Here is a 21636-nt window from a genome sequence, read left to right as displayed (position 1 = left end):
CATTGTTTGCGCACATTGTAACCCGTTGACAATAGGCCATCAGAGCAGCCGGGAAGGAAGCCGGCAGCTGAGCAGCGCAGCCTCACCAACAAAAGCAAGTTACTGCAAAGCATGCGTGACGGCAATGTAGGCGCAATTGCAAAAAAGAGCCGCGGACATGTAGAATAGATTTTTTTTCACGTCCCGCACTCCCTGCGTTTCATCGCGCTCCTGTGTAAAGTAACAAGGCGGGGTGTCGTCCCTCGCAAGCCGCACCGAACAGCTGTCACTTGAAGGCTCGTACTATGCGTGTTCACCAGTATACGCCAACAGTGCTCGCTCTCCTCTCCACTCCTGACCATCTCGCCTTCGTGCCGTGCATACCAGTCTTCGTTACCGCGAAAGCGCCCGTCTCCCTCAAGTGTTCCTCTGCGGCCTCGGCTTCGTCTCGTCGCCAATAGGTTGGCCTCAGATGCCGACGCCGGTTGAAAACCTCGCTGTCGCTTTTGCTCCAGCCCGTCTGCAACCATGACCCGTGCATCGCCCGTGTTCGCATCCTTATACATCAACAGCAGTTTGCTCCCTTTACATCGCTCAACTTTCTGTCTTGGTGTTTGTCTATGTGCTCGCTGTGCCTGACGGATCAGCTGGCAGGTCTTTCAGAATACAGGTAAAAAACAAAACATTTTTCGTTGGCGTTAAACATTTCTTTATTTTTTCCCTCTTTCTATTTTTAATTTTTACATTGCACTGTTGCAACCTTTCTCACCTGCTGTTATCTTTCTTTCCTTTTTCAAGTGATATAGCAGCGTTTTGCACCACCGAATGAGATTCTTGCGTTTCACCGTGGTGTGACAACGTTTCTGACCTGCGGTTCTAGTAGGTCCGCTTACATTCTTTAAATGCGCCACAAAACGGATAGATACGTGAAAAAGAAAGAAATGAAGTAATAGGCAGGCACCGGTATGCGCTGTCGTAGCGTAACCTGTGCGGCAGGTAACGCCTATACGTTAGCGCGTCCACTATAGTAATGTGACCATCTGTCGCATGCAATCACGTTGAGTTCTCACTGTGCACGCTAAACAGGAACAATCACTCGGCGCTTGCCTACAAAGTGCTTGGAGGCAATCTGCTCTTTTTGGATAGAAGCCGCCTGTTGCGTCACGCCATAGATGGTAACGCGGGCGGGCTTGCTGCTCTGGGATATTCGCACAAGCTGGGGGCCATTCAACGGCTGTTGGTTTCGTTATAGGGGGCAGCATCGCTTCACAGACCGGCAGTGTTGAGGTTGACAAGAAACTGGCTTCAGTTGTTGTGGTGACTGGCCATGCCTTCGGTACAGTATATCGTAAACGTAGTGTGTCGGCTACCCGGTGGTACAATGCTTTCGGCTAGCCTAATCTGACTACTTGAACTCATTTTCTAGCCTTCTTACCACAAGATGCCTCCTGTATGCTCTGCATGAGGACAACAACTGAGATGAAGCGCTAGAGCGCTTTGGATGATCCAAGAAAAAAGTAAGCTGTAACAAATCTAGAGCAGGTAACGATTAGCAGACGACAGCTGCTATGCGTTAACATTTGCGCCCACTAATAAACAGTTTTAGGTTTGCGCGATGCGAGAGAGGTTACCGCGAGGTGCCTTATAATTGTGCGCTTGGTCGTCCTTATCCATGGCCTACTGCGTCGTCGCCAAGTGCACGATTGCGCAACACGACGACAGCGCCCAGATCACCAACTTCGATCTAATTCGCCCTAGCAGCGTAGTTTCCGTTATGATTGCAAGAAATAAATAGTAAAATAAGGAACTGTTTCTTCTCATTTCACTCTGGGGAGAAGTTATTAGGGCTGACACATTGTTATCATTAAGAGCTGTTTGTTTTGACGCCGCCGGGCCTAGAGAGATGCCACCGAGTCGGGACCATGTTTGATTTCTACCAATCAACAGTGCCACATCGATAAGTTAGTAATACATTGGCGATGCGGAACGCTCTGAAAGGCTAATTCGTCACTGCATCGTTATTTACTCAGACTGTAGAACGGTACGCGATGAAGGAATGCTAAGATTATTGTCCTTGGCCAGCTCCACCGTGGTTCCCTTGTGAGGCGGCGTATGCGCGGGTGCCTAACACACCACGGTAACATATCACGTACGATTCAAAAGCTAAATAATTCTAGTACAACGTTGCCGAAAAAATAAACTTTCTTTTTTAAATGTCCGGTGTACTGCGCTATGGATCCCATTGCCGCAAATTCATTGCAATTTATCTGTGAAAACCACACTATTTTCTTATTGTCGATCTGTCTGCAGTATACGGCTTTGCCAGTTCAGATTGCGACTGGACTGTTTGGCAAACGCATGATATGTGGGCTAGATGCCACTACTGCGAAAGCCGTGTAAATGAGGCAAGTTATCGAATGATACACTCGCGCTCTCGCACTGGTACGTGAACGTGCACTCTTGTCTGGCACCGGATCCGGATTATGGTGAACACCTCTGAATAGTGCTGCCTGTCAGAACTCCTGCAACATGCACGCAAGATTGGTGAAGCTCGAAAAACAAATTTTGAATTAAAGCACTCAAATAAGCACTACAGTATGTTACTCCTTACTCCCAAGTGACTACTGACAGAGAAGTGCAGGACATGCTAGCTTGAGGGACTGGAAGAACAAACAAAAATCAATAAATAACAAAACACACTATTGAGTGAAGCGCGATTGTTCAGCGCCGTCATTACAAGCGAAGTTATTTCCTGTCGTTGTACGTTTCCGGCCACCATTTCCGGAGCTGTCGAAGCATTCGTCTTACATAACTCAGCTTCTTGTCATCATCATGGTCTTTATTTTATTTTTCTCTGGCCCTGATAAGAAATGGACAGCACTGTTGTGCTTTCACGTGGTAAAAACCGCAGCCGAAGGAAGAGGCGTGAGCAGAACCAAACGTGGTTTATTCCATGACGGCTCGTAGTGGAATGCGGCGCGGTGGCCGCATGACTGGGCTAATATAGCAAGCTGTCGCGATAGTCGCGCCGCCACTATCGCTCAAGCGGCGATGATAACAACACTCTTCCCTCTATTTTAGAGGGTGCCTTGTATCCTTATACAATAGTTAAAGGACGGCTTAGTATCTCTCGGGTGGACGGCCTTGTCTTGACGGGTAGCGCATGTACGGAGCCGATGTCTCTGATGGAGGAGCGGGAGCTGGAGGGATGGACTCTCCAGGTGTCGGCTCTTCTGGCGTTGGCTGGTCACCAGTCTGACCTTCAGGGAAGACTAGGAACCCCTCCGAGAAATCGGAGTCGGATGCCTTTGGTGTCACCATAGGGCCGGCGCCAGCCAGCAGCTGGTCGAGATGTCGACGCCAGATGAACTTGCCTCGGGGGGTGGTTATAATGACTTTGTACGAGACTGGTCCAGTCTTTTTCAGAATGGTTCCACGAACCCACTTCGTTGGGCCTCTGTAATTGCGAGCTAGAACGCTGTCATTAACACAAAAACAGTCCCTGTTGCTCCTGCGTTGCTGCATTTGGGTAAACTGACTGTGCATCACCTTCCCCTCCACTGTAGGCTTCATTGCATCCAGCCTAGTGCGCAATCGTCTACCCATCGATAGGTTAGCTGGAGCTTCTCCATTCGTAGGGTGAGGCGTATTTCTGTACGCCAATAAGAAGTTGTGAAGCGTTTCTTCGATAGACTCACCGGGAGATGACTTGCGTAGAGCAGACTTCAACGTTTGCACGAAACGCTCCGCCAGACCGTTTGTGCTTTGGTGATAAGGAGCGCTCACGATGTGTCTGGCCCCGACGCTCCGCATAAACGCCTTGAACTCTTCAGACACCAGTTGTGGTCCATTGTCGGACACCACCGTCTCCGGCACTCCGAATCTGCAGAAAAGTTCAGGCAAGCAGGCAACAGTACGCTCGGACGTTGTGTTTCGCATAACGAGCACTTCCGGCCACTTCGAGTGAGCATCTACAACGACTAAAAACATAGTTCCTCGGAAAGATCCCGCGAAGTCCAAGTGAATTGGCCTCCACGGTGCGGTCGGCCATGACCAGGGATGCAGAGGTGCCTTAACTGGATCATTCCGTTGTTCCTGGCAGGCTTGGCAACTTCGTACCTTTGTCTCTAAGTCTGCATCAATTGACGGCCACCACACACAGCTGCGAGCCAGCTCCGTGCTCCGCACAATGCCGGGATGACCGAGGTGCAGTTCGTCGAGCACGGCTTCTCTAAGAGGGGACGGAATAACAACCCTCAGGCCATACATGAGGCACCCTTGATGCACGCTGATCTGCAAACGTCTGTAAAAGAATGGTTTTAAACTCGCATCTCGCAAATGCAATGGCCAGCCTATGCCTGTAAGCTGGAGCACTTTACTGAGCACCGGATCACGTGCTGTAGCGAGCGCAATCTGTTTAGCGGACACAGGCATAGAGTCTTGACGCAAAGCATAAAACGATTCCTCGCCTTCAGACGTACCGTCTTCAGGACCCTGGAGCGGGAACCTTGAAAAAAAGTCTGGTTCTGCGTTGTCACTGGACTTTTTGTACACTAGCGAGAACTTGTAAGCGGACAACGTGATAGCCCATCGCTGTAAGCGTGCCGCTGCAATTGGTGGAATGCCCGTTTTTTGCCCAAGAATTGTTTGCAATGGCCTGTGATCCGTAATCAACGTGAAACATCTCCCATAGATGTAGAAATGAAACTTTTTGACGGCAAAAATAATGGCGCGCCGCATAAAAAACAGGCCGAGAGCTTCCGTCTTCAGTTACATGAGAAGGTACGCACCCACGCCGTATTGGGAAGCGTCACATGCCACTTGCAAAGGTTTATTTGGGTCGTAATGTGCCAGGATCGAGGATGACGCCAACGCATTCTTGATTTTCTCGAATGCCCTTTGACACAATTCATCCCAGAGCCATGGCTGGTCTCGACGCAGCAGTTTGTAAAGTGGATTCGCCAGAGTAGACAATCGGGGAACAAACTTCCCGTAGTAATTTACAACGCCCTGAAACGATTGCAGTTGCTGCTTGTTTGTGGGTGCGGACGCTTTCATCAGTGCGTCTATCTTGTCTGGCGTTGTGCTGACCCCTGCTGCACTGATAACATGACCCATATATCGTAATTCCGTTTGGAAAAATGAACACTTTTCTTTCTTTACTCGAACGACGCGCTCAGTTAAACGCTTCAGAACCGCTTCGAGATTTGCAAAGTGCTCATCTGACGTCTTGCCGGTGATGAAAACGTCATCGAAATAGCAGCTGACGCCTTTCAGGCCTTTCAACATTGTGTCCATAATTCTTTGGAAAATATAAGGTGCCGAAGAAGCCCCGAACGGCAGCCTGTTTACGGAAAAAATTCCTTTATGAGTATTTAGTGTCAAATACTTTCTTGACGATTCTGACATTACTACCTGCTGATAGGCTCGATTTAGGTAAATTTTAGAAAATTCTTGGCCCCCTGCGAGCGCCGTGAACAACTCGTCGATTCTCGGGAGAGGATAGCGATCAGTTTCAAGACAAGGGTTTAGGGTGGTCTTATAATCGCCGCAAAGTCTTATGCCACCGTCCTTCTTTACTACTGGCACAACCAGCGTCGCGTAGTCACTTGTCTCGACTGGCGAAATGACTCCCATGTCTTCCAACTTTTTAAGTTCAGCCTCGACTGCTGGGTGCAATGCAAAAGGCACACTTCTTGCCTTCATAAATTTTGGCACGCTACCTTCTTTCAGGGACAATGTCGCTCTTCTGTAATTGTCCCCAGTTCATCCCGAAACAAACTCTGGTACATCTTGAAACTTATTGTGCGCAACAAACAGGGACGAAGAATAGAAGAAACACAAGGACGAGCGCTTTCTAACAACTGCTTTATTTTTGAAGAACCACCTGCTTATATACCCACAGATCTGCGCGATCTAGTCAAACAGAGCACACCTATAGCGCATATAATACACGCAGATCTGCGCGATCAAGTCAAGAGAGCAGATTTACAGTGCATATACCATTTGTGATAAAAAACAAAGACGTGGACCAAAGCCACCCGGTCAACATAAGAACAGCAAAGTGCATGAAAACATCCGCTTATAATAATATGCTTAAAAATGTGATGATAGAAGTGAATTTTCTTTATCCAACAATGAAACCGAAGGATGGCTGATGCATTTTTCTTTTTGTTTTTCAATCCAGTGTGCTTCTACAATTTCTCTCGCGGTTTGATTCCTGTTCCTATACAAAATTTTGGTGCTAATCAGACAAGGGGAGCAATCATGTTCTTGGCAATGCATTGCCAAATTCGTGCTAGGGCGACCTTTCAGACTGGACAAGTGTTCCCTTAACCTCGTGTTAATGCATCTCGCAGTCTGCCCTACGTACACATGACCACACGTCATAGGGATCTGATATACAACGTTCATCGCGCAATCTACAAACTGGTTCTTGCGCGGATGTTTGACACTACATTCTTTCTTTGCATCATCCTTTCTTTCGAACTTATTTTTAACCTTAGAGCACACACTACCTATTTTGTTATTCGCTGAAAATACCACTTTCACTGCGTAACTACCAGCCACCTTCTCAAGTCTGTGTGAAAGGCCGTGCACATACGGAATCACCGAAATCTTGGAAGCTACATCCTTTTGCCTCTGATTCTTTTTGCATTGTCCTTTATCCTGTTTAAGTTTTTTCATTAGCCTTTCGCACGACGCCAACATCACAGCGAGCGGGTACCCAGCCTTTCTCAACCTATCAACTTGCTCAAAAAATGCACTCTTTGCGGTGTGGTGACATGAATTCAACAACGCTGACCGGAAACACGAAATGACTATGCCATTCTTCACAAGCCTGGAATGGTTTGAGGCATAATTCATTAGCGGTTTTCCAGCTCGGGGTGAAAATGACCAACATACATGTTCCGGTAGGAATTCTAACTTGACATCAAGAAATTGTAGCTTGTTATCCACTGGTACTTCAGAAGTGAACGTTAAACCCTTGCCCTGAGAATTGAAGGCTTCTACTACCCTATTCCTAAAGGCACCCTTGTCTACATGACAGCCTAAAATCAAGTAGTCATCGACATATCTGTATACCTTATTTACTACACCTTCTAAATCTTTGGCCAACTCTCTGTCTATGCTTCCCAAAAAAATGCTACTTAGGATGGGAGCTACCTTTGACCCGATGCACACACCCTTTGCCTGTATATACGTTTCACCACAGAATCCTACATGTGTGTTCGCTAAATGAAAATGCAGAAGTTCAAGAAAGGATTCAACAGCCATGCCGCACGTGTTGCGGAAAGACACCTCATCATTCTCATTAGTTATGCAATCTTTAACACTGCACATTAGGGGCCCATGCGGTAAGGAGCAGTAGAGATCTTGAACATCTATGCTGAATCCCCAGCTGCAGCTTGTCTTATCTGATGCCAGAAAATTCACAAGGCCTTCCGAGTTTTTCAATAAGTACGGATCCTGTACTTCTAAGGAATTCAACATATTTTGCAGGAACTCGGCGACCACAACCTGCCAACATCCTCTTTCGGACACAATTGGCCTAAACGGAATTCCTTGTTTGTGGGTTTTTGCGGTAAAAAATATCTCCAATTTCATTCCTTTTGAGTTCTTTACATGTGACGCAAGCTTTTCTTGGTCACACTTCTTCAATAACTCCACCGCCTTCTTTTTTACATTTTCTACACTCACGTCACATTTCTTAAAGCACTTATTCACCGCTAGGAAAGCCTTTTCTAAGTAACAATCATTTGGTAAAACAACCGGAAAACCTTCCTTGTCTGCTTGAACAACACGCAGATTATTCTCAACCAAATACTTAGCAATCCTATCAACATTGGGTCTGGATCCATCGCTTACCGAAGCTTTGGCCACCACATCCACACATTCCACCACACAAGGTTCTTTTTCTTTGGAACGATGGAACGATGTTCTTCGAAAATTGCCGAAGAAGAAGAAAAGAGAAGTGCCAGAGGGACGCCTCCTATTACTAGGGGGTGCAACGGTACTCAAGCAGGTACAAACAGGTACTCAAGTTGGGGCCGAAGTTCTGCGTGGAACCAAGGATCGACATCGTCGACAGGTTAGCACTTACAAGGGACATTGCCAGGAGTGTACCAGAGAAAGAAAAAGAACGTTGTGTGGTGGAATGTGTGGATGTGGTGGCCAAAGCTTCGGTAAGCGATGGATCCAGACCCAATGTTGATAGGATTGCTAAGTGTGTGAAAACCGCAGAAGAAATGTAGCGGAAACGTACTTCGCTGCTTGTGTAACTGTTACTTCTGTAAGTTACATGCTCATAATTACCGATATACACCACAGTATAACGTTCTGCGGCGCGTTTCTAAGACAACACCGCCTTCACTAAAGGCGCTTTCGTACCGCTTTGAAGCATCGAACTCGTGGCTCAGTGGTAGCGTCTCCGCCTCAAACTCCGGAGACCCTGGTTCGATCCCCACGCAGCCCATCTTGCAAGTTGTTGCGGGATTGTTCGCTCATTGCCGACACCGATGACACCTGCTTTTCTGCGACACGAGCTCCTTAACGCTGTCGCGGTAAAATAACGACGTCCTAGAACGGCGGATGTGGCAGCTGCGGGGGCAAGACATCTTTCTGTGCCTGGAAACAAAAGCGACGCGCCACAGCGATTTGCCGTGTGATAAAGTGGCCCTACCGCGGCGGTAGCGCAACAGCGTGGCTCTGTAGGGCAAAATCAATTACTTGGGAACCCGTCGCAGCAGGTTTCTTTCGAATGTATGGACAACTCGGACGTCATCCCTCGCAGTTTTGTCTGCGCACGGGCGCCCGAGTCTTCGATGCCTTCGTCCCTCCGAACTGACGAATAACGCCCATTTTCTGACCAGACGCCGCTTTTTCCGTTTCATTGTAGCAGTTTCTATTTCACGTTGCTTTCTTTCTTTTCAATATTTCTTGAAAGTTTTTTTTTTGAGGTTCCGCTTGGAACCATCTTCGCAGAGCGATATTCTCATCATCCGTATACCTTCTGGGCTGGTGTGTTCTCTCTTCATTATGGGTCGCTGCACATGCCACAAAAGGACGTCAAGGAATGGCCCATTGCTCTTCCACTTTTCCTTATCTTTCCCCCAGTCACGCTTTTTCCGTTTATTCCCGGCTCCAATATTGGTAAAGTCATCCCTCTCTCTTCCCCTTCCGTAATTCCCAACCAATCTTTACCTTTTCTTTTGCAAGAAAACGACATTGTTTGGTAGGAAGTATTTTAATCGCGCTCACAGCCGGTCCTGTCAGTGTGAAAATTAAAAGAAAAAGAAAATAATTTGAATTTTCGGCAGTCAGGAGAACGTGGCGCTGCAAAGGCAAAGTGCTTCTAACAGTGTGTAGGTAGGACTGGCAGAGAAATATGCTAATGAGACACTTTTCAGCTGCGAAGCGTGGTATTATCATGATAAAAGCTGCGTGCTTCTTCAACAAGAGAAATAAGAAAGCCTCGCCTCCACTTGGGCAAGGCAGCCGGCTTGTTTTTTCTTTCTTGAATCTTTTCGTTGTTAAGGAGTGAAGTTTGCCTCTGCGGTTGTCGTAATAACAGCCAAGCTTTGCGCTAAAAGGGTCTTTTAAGAACAAGAGGACGACAGACCTGAAATGCCATTCGTATGAAGAGTAGGGGGAAGTCATTACCGGATCGCGTATTACATGAACTTCACGGGCTAGTAAGGACTGGATAGGGGGATCATAAGAGAACTATGATTGTGCGATGCTCGAAGAAAATAGTCCTCTCTTTTGCTTTGCGGCATTTCGCGTGCAGTAGAGCTCTCTTGGTTTTTGAGTGGAATGCAAGGATAAACCCCACTGATTAGATTCACGTACATCAGAGATAAGATGTCTTTAGGGCACAAAGTGCAGAAGAAACCTAACTTTGATCTATCTGCGCTTAAATGGTCCTGAGACATATTGCTGGATATATTCAGCAAATGCGCAGAAACCACCAAATTCACACTCACCTAGACCTAGAGCCAAACAATAAAATCTTCCTTACCTCAGTAAGAAAGCCTTCATTGTGGTGAGGCTACCTATGTCACTCCGAAAGCTTGCTTACTGAGGGGCCCTCAGTGGCCCTCATAAGTAGCTCCGAAGCTACCTTTATGGGTCCTTACGCCACTCCTGTCCCTGAACGAGCACTTCCCTTCACTGCTTAGCCACGTGACGTTTCCATGCGCATGCGTGCTGTCGCCCGCGCACAGAACACCTATATAAACTTAGAGAAGGGAAACTACTTTCCACAGTGCAACGGAAATAAGAGTACCTGTAGCGTTGTGAACTAAAGTATGCGACCGAGAGATGGCGCTGGCAAAATCAAAAACTAATATCATCATCATTACGTAGTGCGCATTATGGCCGCTGCGGGAGCGGCTGGTGGGGCTCGTCGCGCTCCTCACTCGTTGGTTTTGGGCGTTTTGTTGCCGCTTTCCGGGCGGTAATAGTGGGTGCGGTACCCTAACATGACTACATATGTCTTTATCATGTCTCCAGGTGACCGAGAGGCCTCAACAGGCAGAAAGACAGATGAAACAAGTAAGCTTACATTGTTTATTATCAATGGTGACTGAAGCAGTACATGCTCACAATTTTCGTACAGGTCAGGTAGACTTAATCCTGTCAGTCACTGAGTTTACAACATACAGAAACACAGATAGACATCTATTTATTTGAATTGAAAGCTGAAAGCGAACGAATATTTCTCATCGTGCTCGCCGTCCCGATAAAGTAGGGAGAGCGAAGCTTCAGACAAATATTTATGCCGGGCTACCCTCGCATTTGTAGTTACGTACAGAGCTGCTTGAGGTGTTCATACTACACGTATAATGTCTGCGTTGGACGATTTCAGCTAGAATAAAAAAGAAACATAAAAAGTGCCCGGCAAAGAGGTACTGTCAGCAAAATAAGCTCGAGCTGCAAAGCCCCGTTGTTTTCATAACACATTGGAAAGAGGCATGTAGTGTAGTGGAAAAAACAACGTTACGCTATATTTTACTGGACCTATTGCCTGCTCTTGACACTTCGGCTGCACATATGGTGTTCAGGTGCGGCAGTAAAGGCTTTGACATAAGTGGAGTGCTGGCAAGGAACGTTAAAGAGACAACAGTGCTAACAAGGACTTCTGCAGATATTGTGTGAATAAACAAGGACACTAAATAAACATTGAAGCAAGCCCAAATAATGCTCACGGATCCTTGGAAAATGCCATTTACGGTTTCATGCTGAAAAATCATCTCGGTTTGTGTATTCAAGCAAGGCAAGAATGTTGCAAAGAGACGAACGCTTCAACTCAAACACAGAGGTTAGCAGGGGAAGCCCCAGCCTGGAGCCACGTTTCTGCAAGCAAGCGTGTGTGTGAGGGCCGTGAGGAAGACAACTTCCCATGCTGAGGCTTCTCTTGCTCGTCCACTTTTGATTGGGTGAACGCTGAGCTGAGCTTACTCTGAGCATATTTCAAAAATCTTTTTGGAGACACACTGTGCTCACATTTGTCATCTGTTGTTTGAAGAGAAAGAAAATTGTTTTTAGTGACTTGACTGTTTGAGAAGTGTGAAATAAGCCGATTGTGTGAACATACCTTCTCTAGCCATCTCTTAAGGTGCAAGGTTAGCCTAGTTATTGATTTCATGCAAACTGTACATGAAACATTCCTAATTAGCAAATGTGAAGTAAGCCGCATATCCATAACTAATTCTAATCCTACCACTTGCCATCCTAATATTCCTTTACATTTCGTCATGTCATTTAAATATCTTTCTGTGCCCATTACAAATAACTTAAAGAGGACCATTAACACAGAGAACGCGATTAACAATGCTAATCATATGCTAGGGTACTTACGGTGAAACGTTTTCAACCGTCTACGTTAAAACTACAGCTTTACAAGACTCTAATACGTTCGTAATTTGAATATGCATCTGCAATATCGGATCCCAATCGCGTTTCTTGAAGTAGTAAAACATAACTCTACTCGTTTCATTCTATTTATAACCGCAATGCGAGTATACCATCACTGAAATTAACTTAGCAATTATTCCGCTAACCAACGGCGTTAATGTTGCCCGTCTTTCACTATTTCACAAAAATTTTTAACTCCAGGTTTACAAGACTCTAATATGCTCGAAACTTGAATATGCATATGTAATATGGGATCCCAGTCGCGTTAGTCTTATCACTCCACTTGAACTAGTAAAAATATCTCTACACGTTTCATTCTAATATAACCGTATTGCGAGCATAACCTCAATGAAAACTAACCTAGCACTTATTCCACCAGCCAACTGCCATAAAGTCGCCCGTCTTTTTCTATTTCAGAAAATTTTCCAATCACATGACACTTGACGTCGGCTTCATACTGCGGTCTCAGTACATTTTAATCAGCGTCGACCATCACAATAAGGTACGAATTGATTCATGTTACACGAAGACTTTCGAATTTTTCATTCTCCGTACATCACAGGAATGTAAGTACTTTCCCTCAAGTATCGCAGCCATCACCGATAACAAATTTTTGAAAGCTGTAGCTAACATTGTATAATCAGGATAATTATTATATTACCAGAATTCACTGCACTTATTTGTTTGTTTGCTTTACCCTACAACTTTGTAACCACTCCCCTCTTTTGTGCCATATGGCCATGAGGGTATTTAAAATAAAATATAAAGTGAGCAGTGACTGCCAGAGTTTCAGTCAATGTGAAGTAGCATTTCCTCAAATTTGCATTGGGTGGATTTGATCGTTTTAAAATTTTTTCCATTTTCTTGTAACAAGTTGTCTGTGAGTGAGCATGTGATACCTGGTGGGAATGCCCGTCAAGCTGATTTGGAAAGAGCAGATACCAGAGCTTGTCAGTACGCAAGTTTACTAATTGCTTCTGTTCTGGTCGTCATGGCTATAACGAATTGAAAAGAAACAAGTTGACACTGAACGTGTTACTTCTCCAGTTGTCATAACATGCCCTTAAATTGAAGTAAGCTTGTATGTAAAATTTTAGCATTCTCGCTCGGTGCGATACAAAACTATAGGCTGCTGCTTTCCTGATAGGGCTCACACTCCTCTATTTGGTAAACTTGCGAACATTTCATGGTGAGGCACATAGTTACAGAGGACCTGTTGTCATTATGGTGACCGTTGAGCTTCCTATGGCTTGGGATGGGCAGCTTGCAGACCAATAATCTCTCTTTTGTCCGTCTTCCTGAAAAGAAAAATGATGAAGCTATGACAAACATGCAAGCAAAAAATTGTGAAGCAAAAGTTAGTCAAATAAAACAACAAATCATGGTTCCAGTTGAAGTGTTCAGAAACATATCATGTGAGAATTTTGGCTCATAGATGTTACTTCCAGTGGTGACCCATTCACTGCTGTCTAGTATGTCCAGAGACAATAGAGTCCAAATGGATCAGAAAATATCAGCAGCGTCTTGGAGTCTGAAGGAAGAGGAGGAATAAACGTTCATCTTTGAAAAAGTATCCCGGGGTAAGCCCTGGTTCTACACTAGATGGGAGGTCTCCTCATTACAGATGCCCTCCGGCTTTCGCTGCCTCCTTGGCCCTGGCGACGAGGGTCGTTGTTGTTCCAGGTCCTCAGAGAGGAGCTTGGCCTCCCACGTTTCTATGAGGTTTTCGCTTTCTTGTCTGGCGTTACAACAGTCTTTCGGTGAAGGCAATGCGTCTTTGTCTAGATGCCATGGACATTCGAGGATCAGGTGCCCTAAGGTGTCCGGCACGCCGCACATTGGGCAGTGGTATCCTTGTACGGTTGGGTATCGTATATGCATGAGGATTCCGTTGGTGTAAGTACATGATTACTCTGTAATCTTCTGAGTGTAGTGCTTTTTTCTTTGTTGAGCTTTGGGTGAGGTGGTGGGTATACCCTGCGTTCCAGCCTGTGACTTTGAAGGATCCCTGAGTAGGTAATGGGTACGGTCTCTGCCCCCGCTGATGCAGACAGGGCGTCTCGAGATTAGAAAGGGTTGGCACGGCAGGTGTGGCCTCGGACGAGGAGTGTGCCGCTTCGTTCCGCTTCAGCCCCTCGTGCCCAGGAACCCATGTCACGCAGGTGTAGGGGATCGCAGTGGTGCAGTGCTTCAATATCTTTCGTTATTCTGTCAACATGCGACCCTTAGCGTAGTTCTTGACAGCTGCTTCAGAATCCGAGAAGACGACAGCTGCGTCCATGCACGTGGTAGTTGTTAGGGCGATCGCCGTCTCGTCTGCAGTCTCAGGGTTTTGTGCACGGACTGTGGCAGACGCTAGCTCTCTGCCCCTACAATCTACGACGCTCACGGCGTAAGCCTTTCTTTGTGGGTTTTTGGCTGCGTCGGTGTATCTGGCGTCCGGATCTTGCCTGTGTCTTCACCGTAGAGCATCCACTCTGGCTTGTCTTCTTTCCTTGTGGCACGTGGGGTACATGTTGCGTGGAATCGGGGCTATGCACAGGGATTCGCGGAGGTTTGAAGGAATTCTTTCTTTTCGGTCCGTGGTGGCTGTAAAGGTTTCACCGTAGCACAGCCATTGCAGTACTGATCTTCCAGTGGGCGTGAGCTTTAGTCGTTCTAATTGACTGGCTCTATGAGCTTCAACTATCTTGCCAGGCGTTGTGTAAGCCCATCTTTAGAAGCCTCGCAGTCGAAGCCGTAGATGGTAGACCCAGGGCAATTTTGATGGCTTTGCGTATTTGAATCTTAATTTTTGCTACCTCTGCATTCTTCAGAGTGACGTAGGGCGTGCCGTATGTTATTCAACTAGTGAGGAGTGCTTGCATCACGCGTAGCGTGTCTTGTTCTTCAAGTCCGCTTCTTTGGCTTGCAACTCTCCCCACGAGATGCGTGAGCTGTGACAGCGTTCGATGTAGTCGCAGCAGAGTGGCCGCCCAGACCCATCTTTGTGTATGCGTAGCCCTATAACTCGTAGGGTTTCTACTTTTCGAACTGGCGTTGCATTGAGGGTGACGTTGGGATCGGGTTCATTGTAGCCAGGTGGTCTGGCTCTCGTTCTTGACTTGAGGACAATGTGTTCCGACTTCTCAGGAGCACAGCGGAGGCCAAATTTGTGCAAGTAGCTCTCGATGGTATCTACTGCTTCCTGTAGGCGTGTTTCTTGTGTTCCAGTGTATGAGGCTCTTGTCCATAATGTGATATCATCTGCATAAAAAGCGTGTCTTAGGTTTGGTATCTCGTCGAGGAGGCTGGGTAGTTTAATCATTGTGACGTTGAAGGGCAACGGTGGTATGACCGAACCATGCGAGGTGCCTTTGCTCGGTAGTCGGAAGCTGTCGTTGCGCAGGTTGTATATTCCCACTGTGGCCGTGTGGCCCATGAGGAAATTCCTGACATAGTCGTTTGTCCTAGACACGCAGCCCAGGTCTTCGACGTTGCAGAGGATAGCTTCGTGACTGACGTTGTCAAAAGCTCCCTTTACGTCGATGGCTAAAATCAATGATTGGCTTCTGGTACTCAAGTGGTCGATGAGGTCTTCCTTGAGTAGAAGGAAGACATCTTGGGTTGACAAGTTCTGCCTGAAACCGAACATTGTGTTTGGAAAATGTCCATTGTCTTCGAGGTATGAGGCTAGCAGGTTGTGTATCATATGCTCGAAAAGTTTTCCTGCCCACGAAGTAAGGAAAATTGGGCGCAAGTTCTCCATGCTGAGCTGTTTCTTTGGTTTGGGGATCACGGTGATCTCCGAGTGCTTCCAGGCAGCCGGTAGCTCTCGTTCCTCATTACAACGGACATTTTGGCGATTTGGTAAGCCATATTTGAAACAGAACAGCGTGGTTTTGACGGGGACAAGCAGCATGCATTCATGTACTGGAGCAGGGCTGCGGTAGCCTGCTGCAGAAGGTTCCGGAGATGCGCGTTGATGATCCGATCTTTGCCCGGGCTGGTGTTTGTGCTGAGCTTCGATAGTACTGCAGAGAGTTCAGCATGCGTAAAGGGTTGCTAAAGTTCGGGGTTTGGTTTCTCACCGTAGGCTTTGTCATGTGCCATCGTATTAACTGGTGGGTCGCCACACAGCTTATTCTGAATTTCTCGGAGGAGGTCCTCTTCCGATTCGGCGTGGTTGTGCACGAGCCTACAGAGGTGCTGTCGCTACTGCGTCTTCGCAGGGCCGTTGTCGAGAAGGGCGCGCAGGAGATGCCACGTCGTCTTTGTGCTCAGGGTTCCCTGGAGTTTGTCGCAAAATGCGTGCCAGTTCTGTTTTCCTAATCTTTCCGCATATGCCTGTGCTTGCTCGGTGAGGAGGGAAATGTGCTTCTTTAATTTATTGTTTAGCTTCTGTGTCTTGCATCTCTTGAGAAGAGCTCTTCTGGCTTCCAAGAGGTGGAGGAGCTGCGTGTCGACGGCTGGCACTACTTCGTTCAGATGTATTGTTTTGATGTGGCGTTCTGCCGTGTCGAGTACTTTCTTCAGCCAGTAATCTATGTTCTCGATGGTGGTCTCGACATTTCGCACGCCTCTGAATGACTTCCACTCCGTTACCCGGGCCGTTCCAAGCCTAGCGGGCTTGCGAGTGTGAGTCACAGTTAGTTGGAAGATTTGGTGATCGCTGCCCAGGGTTTCTGGTAGTCGGCTTCATTCTGCCGAGGGCACGTTCAGCGTGAAGGTGAGATCCTGGTTGGTGTCTTTGGAGACACTACTGCCTATCCTCGTTGCTTGTAGTGGCTCATTACACACGGTGAGTCTGTGCTGTTGTGCAGTGTCATGCTCTCGGGCTCCTTTCTTCGTGGTGGTCTGGTATCCCCAGGCCGTGTGTGGGACATCTACTATAAGGACTTGATGATGATCGGTGCGTTTCTTTATTTCTCGGACAAAGTGGTCGAAGTCTGAAAGGTGGTCTCTAGGAGGGCTGTACACACTCACTACGAATACGCTCTTGTGCGGTTTCCTCTCCGGTATAATTTCGATTAAGGTGTGTTCGGTCGGTGCACTGACGGGTTCCAATACCTGCACAGTGAGATTCTTCTTAGTGAGAATTGCCGTGTGTTTTGTTTGTAAGTGGGCGTTGCACCCTTGTAGCTGGTCGTTTTGTGTATTTGTTTCTTGTAGCACTATGAGGTCGAGTGGGTCTTGTTTGAAAAATTCTTGTAAGGTAGCATGCCGCGGTCGATAGGAACGGCAGTTCTACTGCCATATGCGGAGAGTCGAGAGCGCATTTGTAGTCCTATGATTAGATACCTCCATCTTCGGTTGATTCTGTTGCCTGCCGGCGCTCGCAGGTAGGTGGAATTAAACGAGAGGCACTTCGGTCATTTGCTCGCGGCCGCTTTCTGTCGGCCTGAATGTAATTTAGTGACGTGTTGAGGTGCTGTTTTATTACGTAGGTCTTCTCGTTATGGGCTATGAAGTTGTTTTGTTGCGCTGCAAGTCCATCAACCTTGGCGTATAGCATGGTAACCTTGGCTATACTGGTGGCTGAATTTCTTATTGCAGCCCGGATTGTTTTCTCAATTGTGGCGCGGGTACTTTTTATGAGAGTTTCTTGGAGGATTTGGAACCTTGCGTCAACTACGCATTCAACATATGCGTCGGGAAGTGAGGGTCGCGGCTGTGCAACGTTCTCTTGGACTTTCGTACATCTCTGTTGCAGTTTATCAGAGACCTATTTGCTCTTCGCACTTCTGTAGAAGCCTGTTTATGTTGTCTTGCTGTTGCTGTTGACATTGGACTAGCTTGTCGATGAAGGCCTGTTGGCTTTATATTTGTCTGTTTTGATTATGCAACGTGTTTTGTTGAATTTGCATCCTATTTTCGAGATCCTGAAGGGCCGCAGTTTCGGCCGACAAGAATTTGGAGCTGCTCGTGGTTCTCGATCCACTCGATGCGCTTACCCCATCCGAGTAGCTCACGCGTTTGGGCGAGTCTGAGCGTGAGCATGATGGGGAGGGAGATTGGAGTATAGATCTAGATCTACTTCGTTTGGAAGTGCTGCCATCACTGCCCCTCAACCTGGTGGTTGAGCTTCCTAATTGTGGGAATTCTTCGCCGCCTGAGCTCCAGCGACTGTCTCTCACTTTGAGCATGTCCATGCATTACTGTCGTATGTTGAATAGCGGCGGGTTCGGTTTCAGTCTTTTTTTTGCAATCTTTGCTTGCGGTTGCATGCCCTTCTCCACATAACTTGCATGCAGGTTTGCACTCATGGTCGGGTAGTTGATCGGTTTTGCCACATTTAGAGCAGAAGGCTGGCAATGGTCTTGGAGAGACACCTGGCGGTGTCCAGTGTTCCCACAGGTCCTGCAGTATTGCATCGACTTGCGATAGGGTCGGCATCGACAGTTGAGACTCTGGAAGTGGGCGTAATAAGGAACGTGTGGTCCTTGGAAAAATATCCCGGCCGCGGATGATTGCCCGAGCATACGAGCGTGGAGAACCATGTACATCGCGGGTGCGCGAAGGCTTGCCTTGAGTTCTGCTTCACTCGTGCCTGGCAAGAGTCCACTTATCACGCCTCTGTACACATCGTCCGGAGTTCTCGTGTTGCCTTTTACAGGGAAGAAACTGCAACCAAGTTGTATTCTGCTGATATTTTCGAGTTTCTTCGCGTCTTCCCAGTCTTGCAAGTGCTTGCAATAATCAGGTTCTCGATTCTCTGCACTTGAGCACAGATTTTTTGCCGAAGTCTTGCTGCGAGAAACAGCTGGCTCTTCTGATGGCATGCATGATGGCGCCACTGTTCCACTTTGCAATGTCGAGGACTGCTTGTGGGCGGATTACGACCTTGTAGTCGTCGACTGGTAGAGGCGGCATTCGGGGCTTTCGGTGTTGCGGTGGTGGTGGATTTCTATTCGTTTGTTGCATGGCTGGGTTGCTTTCTTGTGTCATTTGACTCTCTGCGTCTTTCTTTCATTTTCTGCCCCTTGTAATCCAGATGCTCTCGCGTTCGATAGTTCTTCCGCTGTTTGCGTCATAATTTCAGGCAGTTTCTGCTTTGTTTACTTCAGTCGGGTCCATCTGCATTGTGTTTGTATCTTCCAGCTGTTCTCTTGGTAGTTCAACCGCTTCCACTGCTGATTCGCACATCTCGAGGGCACTTAGTCGCTGCCTGAGAAGGCGCCAGTGCTATGCTCGCAGATACGCTCGAGCGGCGCGATCACGCGCCACGGGGTTACAGCAGCTGGTTCGGCCTTGGGCTTAGCTAAGCGGGTGTGCGGCCGTTGCAGAAATCAGTAAATAGGACACTCACTTGATGGTGGTTAGTGACCGCCGATTTATCTCGTCTTGCCGGTTATGTAGTTGGCGAAATTAAGTTGGTCGCTGGCCGTGATCCTGCTTGAGAGGCACGAGAAGCGGGAGCGCATGTGAAGCACGTCTGTTCTCCACGCCCCCCTAGCGGCTTTTTTAGCCTCAATTACCATGGTGTAAGTGTGAAGGAGTTTGTGATCCATGTATGACTAAGAACAGTGTACAAAACGCTCCATGACAGATAACGACACACACGCACACAACACTGTTTCGCGTGTGCCTTTCTTTCAATAGTGTCTTTGTATGGGCTGTGCGAGGTGAAGCGTCGATTAGGTGACAGTTTTTTCTGCCTAATACTAGCTGATAAACATAATAATGTTGTTATGTCTCAAGTGCAATTGATCAAACGGTGTCACCGGAAGTACATTTGCCACTAATGCGCAGTAAATTTAACGCAGTGTGTTCTTTGTGCATAAACAAGCAAAGCTATTGATTATTTAGGCGGTACTGCGTGTTAGGAATTATAACAAAGTGGCAAAATAACAAGAGCCTCGTTTGAAATGCCTTTAAATAGCAATTTTTATTATTATTATTTTTGTCCACTTTTAAGAAATGACTACAGGAATCTGTCTTATCCACCTCACACGCAAAGAAATTCAAAGTTGAGGGTCTACAGCTGTGCGTTTTTACTCACCGATGCACACGCCCAGAGGCTGCAAGGTTAATCCGCTTTCGTGGGTAGCCTCCAAACAGACTGCGCTCAGTTCCAGCGATGAATTTTCACACTACCTAACATATTTTTTTTTCAAGCAACACGTCATTATGCGGTCAGATGCGGCCTTTTAACGATGGAAGCCGTGGAGCCATTATGCCACTGAAAAGCCACCAGCAAATAAAATTCACCGTCGTTAAACACATTCACACGGTGGCGGCTATAGAATGTCGAACGCATAAGCAGGCTCAGATATTATTGCTATTTCATTAAAACGAACCTGCGTGATGCCGGTCAAAGAAAACAACCGTGCACATCGTTCACGAATATTAGCGCCGTACAATTCGAATCGATAAAAGGCACGGCTGCAATCGATACTAGTGGGCTGCTGCTTATCACACTTCAGTGAGGTCTCAAAACCTTTATTGAAGTAGTAAAGCATATATGTTAATAACATAAGTTCAATAAAACAATGGTCTGCTTATTTATAAAACAATGATATGTTAACTATGCTTCTCGGTTATTACAGGTACAGCCGTCAGCCCGCTTAACACGAACGCTCCGCAGCGTAGCCGGATCGGCTTGGACTGACGCCAGCGCCGCGAAGTGTTGTGCTCTGTTATCTGGGTATGTTTGCGGCGGCTCACGATAGCTGGAGCACCGCTGGATTTGACTACTCGTCTTGTATTTCGCTTGTGCCTGACCACAGCGAGGGAGCGCTCACTTGACATGTCCGTTCCGCCACGTTTCGCTCGTGGCTGCGGTGTCACGCGCGTCCAGAAAGCACGTTGCGGTTTGCTTACATCGGCAAAGCGAAATGGCGGGCGAAAGCTCGCGTGCCTTTCGGGTTTGGCCTCAAAGCTGGCGCTTTAAGGAAATGATAAATAGGAAAAGGAGAGCAAAATGCAGGTCTGTGGCGTTTGTAAAGGTTGGACGATAAATAAATCTGCGAACCCGGTGGCTTAGTTGTTCATGTTCGTAATTTCTTATATACCCTGACAGTGAGCATCGGACTGCTCTCGCAGACTAGTGTCTTACTTTCTGTTTAGTCCACGATGCACTGAAGATCCAGTGTCGGGGCGCAAGAGCTGCGCGCGTCCTGAGCAAGAAAGACGCGTGGATGCGATTCAAACTAAACCTTCAATGTTTAGTTATTGGCGAAAAGCACTAAGTGGCATTTTGTCGGATAAAAAACTGACTTTTTAGGTAACCGGAAAGACACTGGCCATAGATGCAATGTACCGAAAGGTAGAATATTGTGGCTTATAACCACACATGAGGCAACTCGACACCCCTGTCGCATCTTGGTGACTTAAACAGCGGGTTCCCGATCTCATTACAGTGTCATGCCAAGGTAAATATACCTGGTAGCGAAGCTTCCATAGGGGCCCATACGTTCAAAACATGGCGGTCCACCGGTGGTCCATGGGGCTTAGCGCCATCTGTATGTGGTGGGAACACTTCCGGCGGAAGAAAAAATAATGTGACGCCATGTCCGTTAAAAGCAGAAGTGACGTCATTTTGTTTTCAAAGGCGCGAAATTTGTTTTGTTGTTCTTCCTTTGGAACTATATATTCAAATGCCACACCATTCGACTTGATGGGCGTTTCGAGCTTTCAGCGTGGAAAGCGATGCAGGAAAAGACCAGCCGTACGGTTGTCGAAATCGCATCCCTGCACAGAACATACTTTCTTTGGAGGCCGACGAAAGCTCTAGGTGTAGAGTGCTGATCCAATTGT

At 47.1% G+C, this 21636-nt stretch overlaps 1 protein-coding gene and 1 long non-coding RNA gene across 3 annotated transcripts in view; one reads left to right on the top strand and one right to left on the bottom strand.

The window, feature by feature from the left end:
- Positions 1-21636, bottom strand: part of LOC139052148 (cGMP-dependent protein kinase, isozyme 1-like) — a 455731-nt gene that overhangs the window by 228763 nt on the left and 205332 nt on the right. The window lies entirely within an intron of this gene.
- LOC139052149 (uncharacterized) lies at positions 7998-20842 on the top strand. The gene is made up of 4 exons (XR_011509738.1): positions 7998-8165; positions 10495-10536; positions 12316-12400; positions 20427-20842. It is a non-coding gene; the product is annotated as an uncharacterized lncRNA (long non-coding RNA).

The sequence above is a fragment of the Dermacentor albipictus genome, unplaced genomic scaffold, assembly GCF_038994185.2.
Source record: "Dermacentor albipictus isolate Rhodes 1998 colony unplaced genomic scaffold, USDA_Dalb.pri_finalv2 scaffold_19, whole genome shotgun sequence".
Lineage (NCBI taxonomy): Eukaryota > Metazoa > Arthropoda > Arachnida > Ixodida > Ixodidae > Dermacentor > Dermacentor albipictus.
The sequence above is the reverse complement of the archived record's forward strand: the minus strand, read 5'-3'. Positions and strand labels throughout refer to the sequence as shown.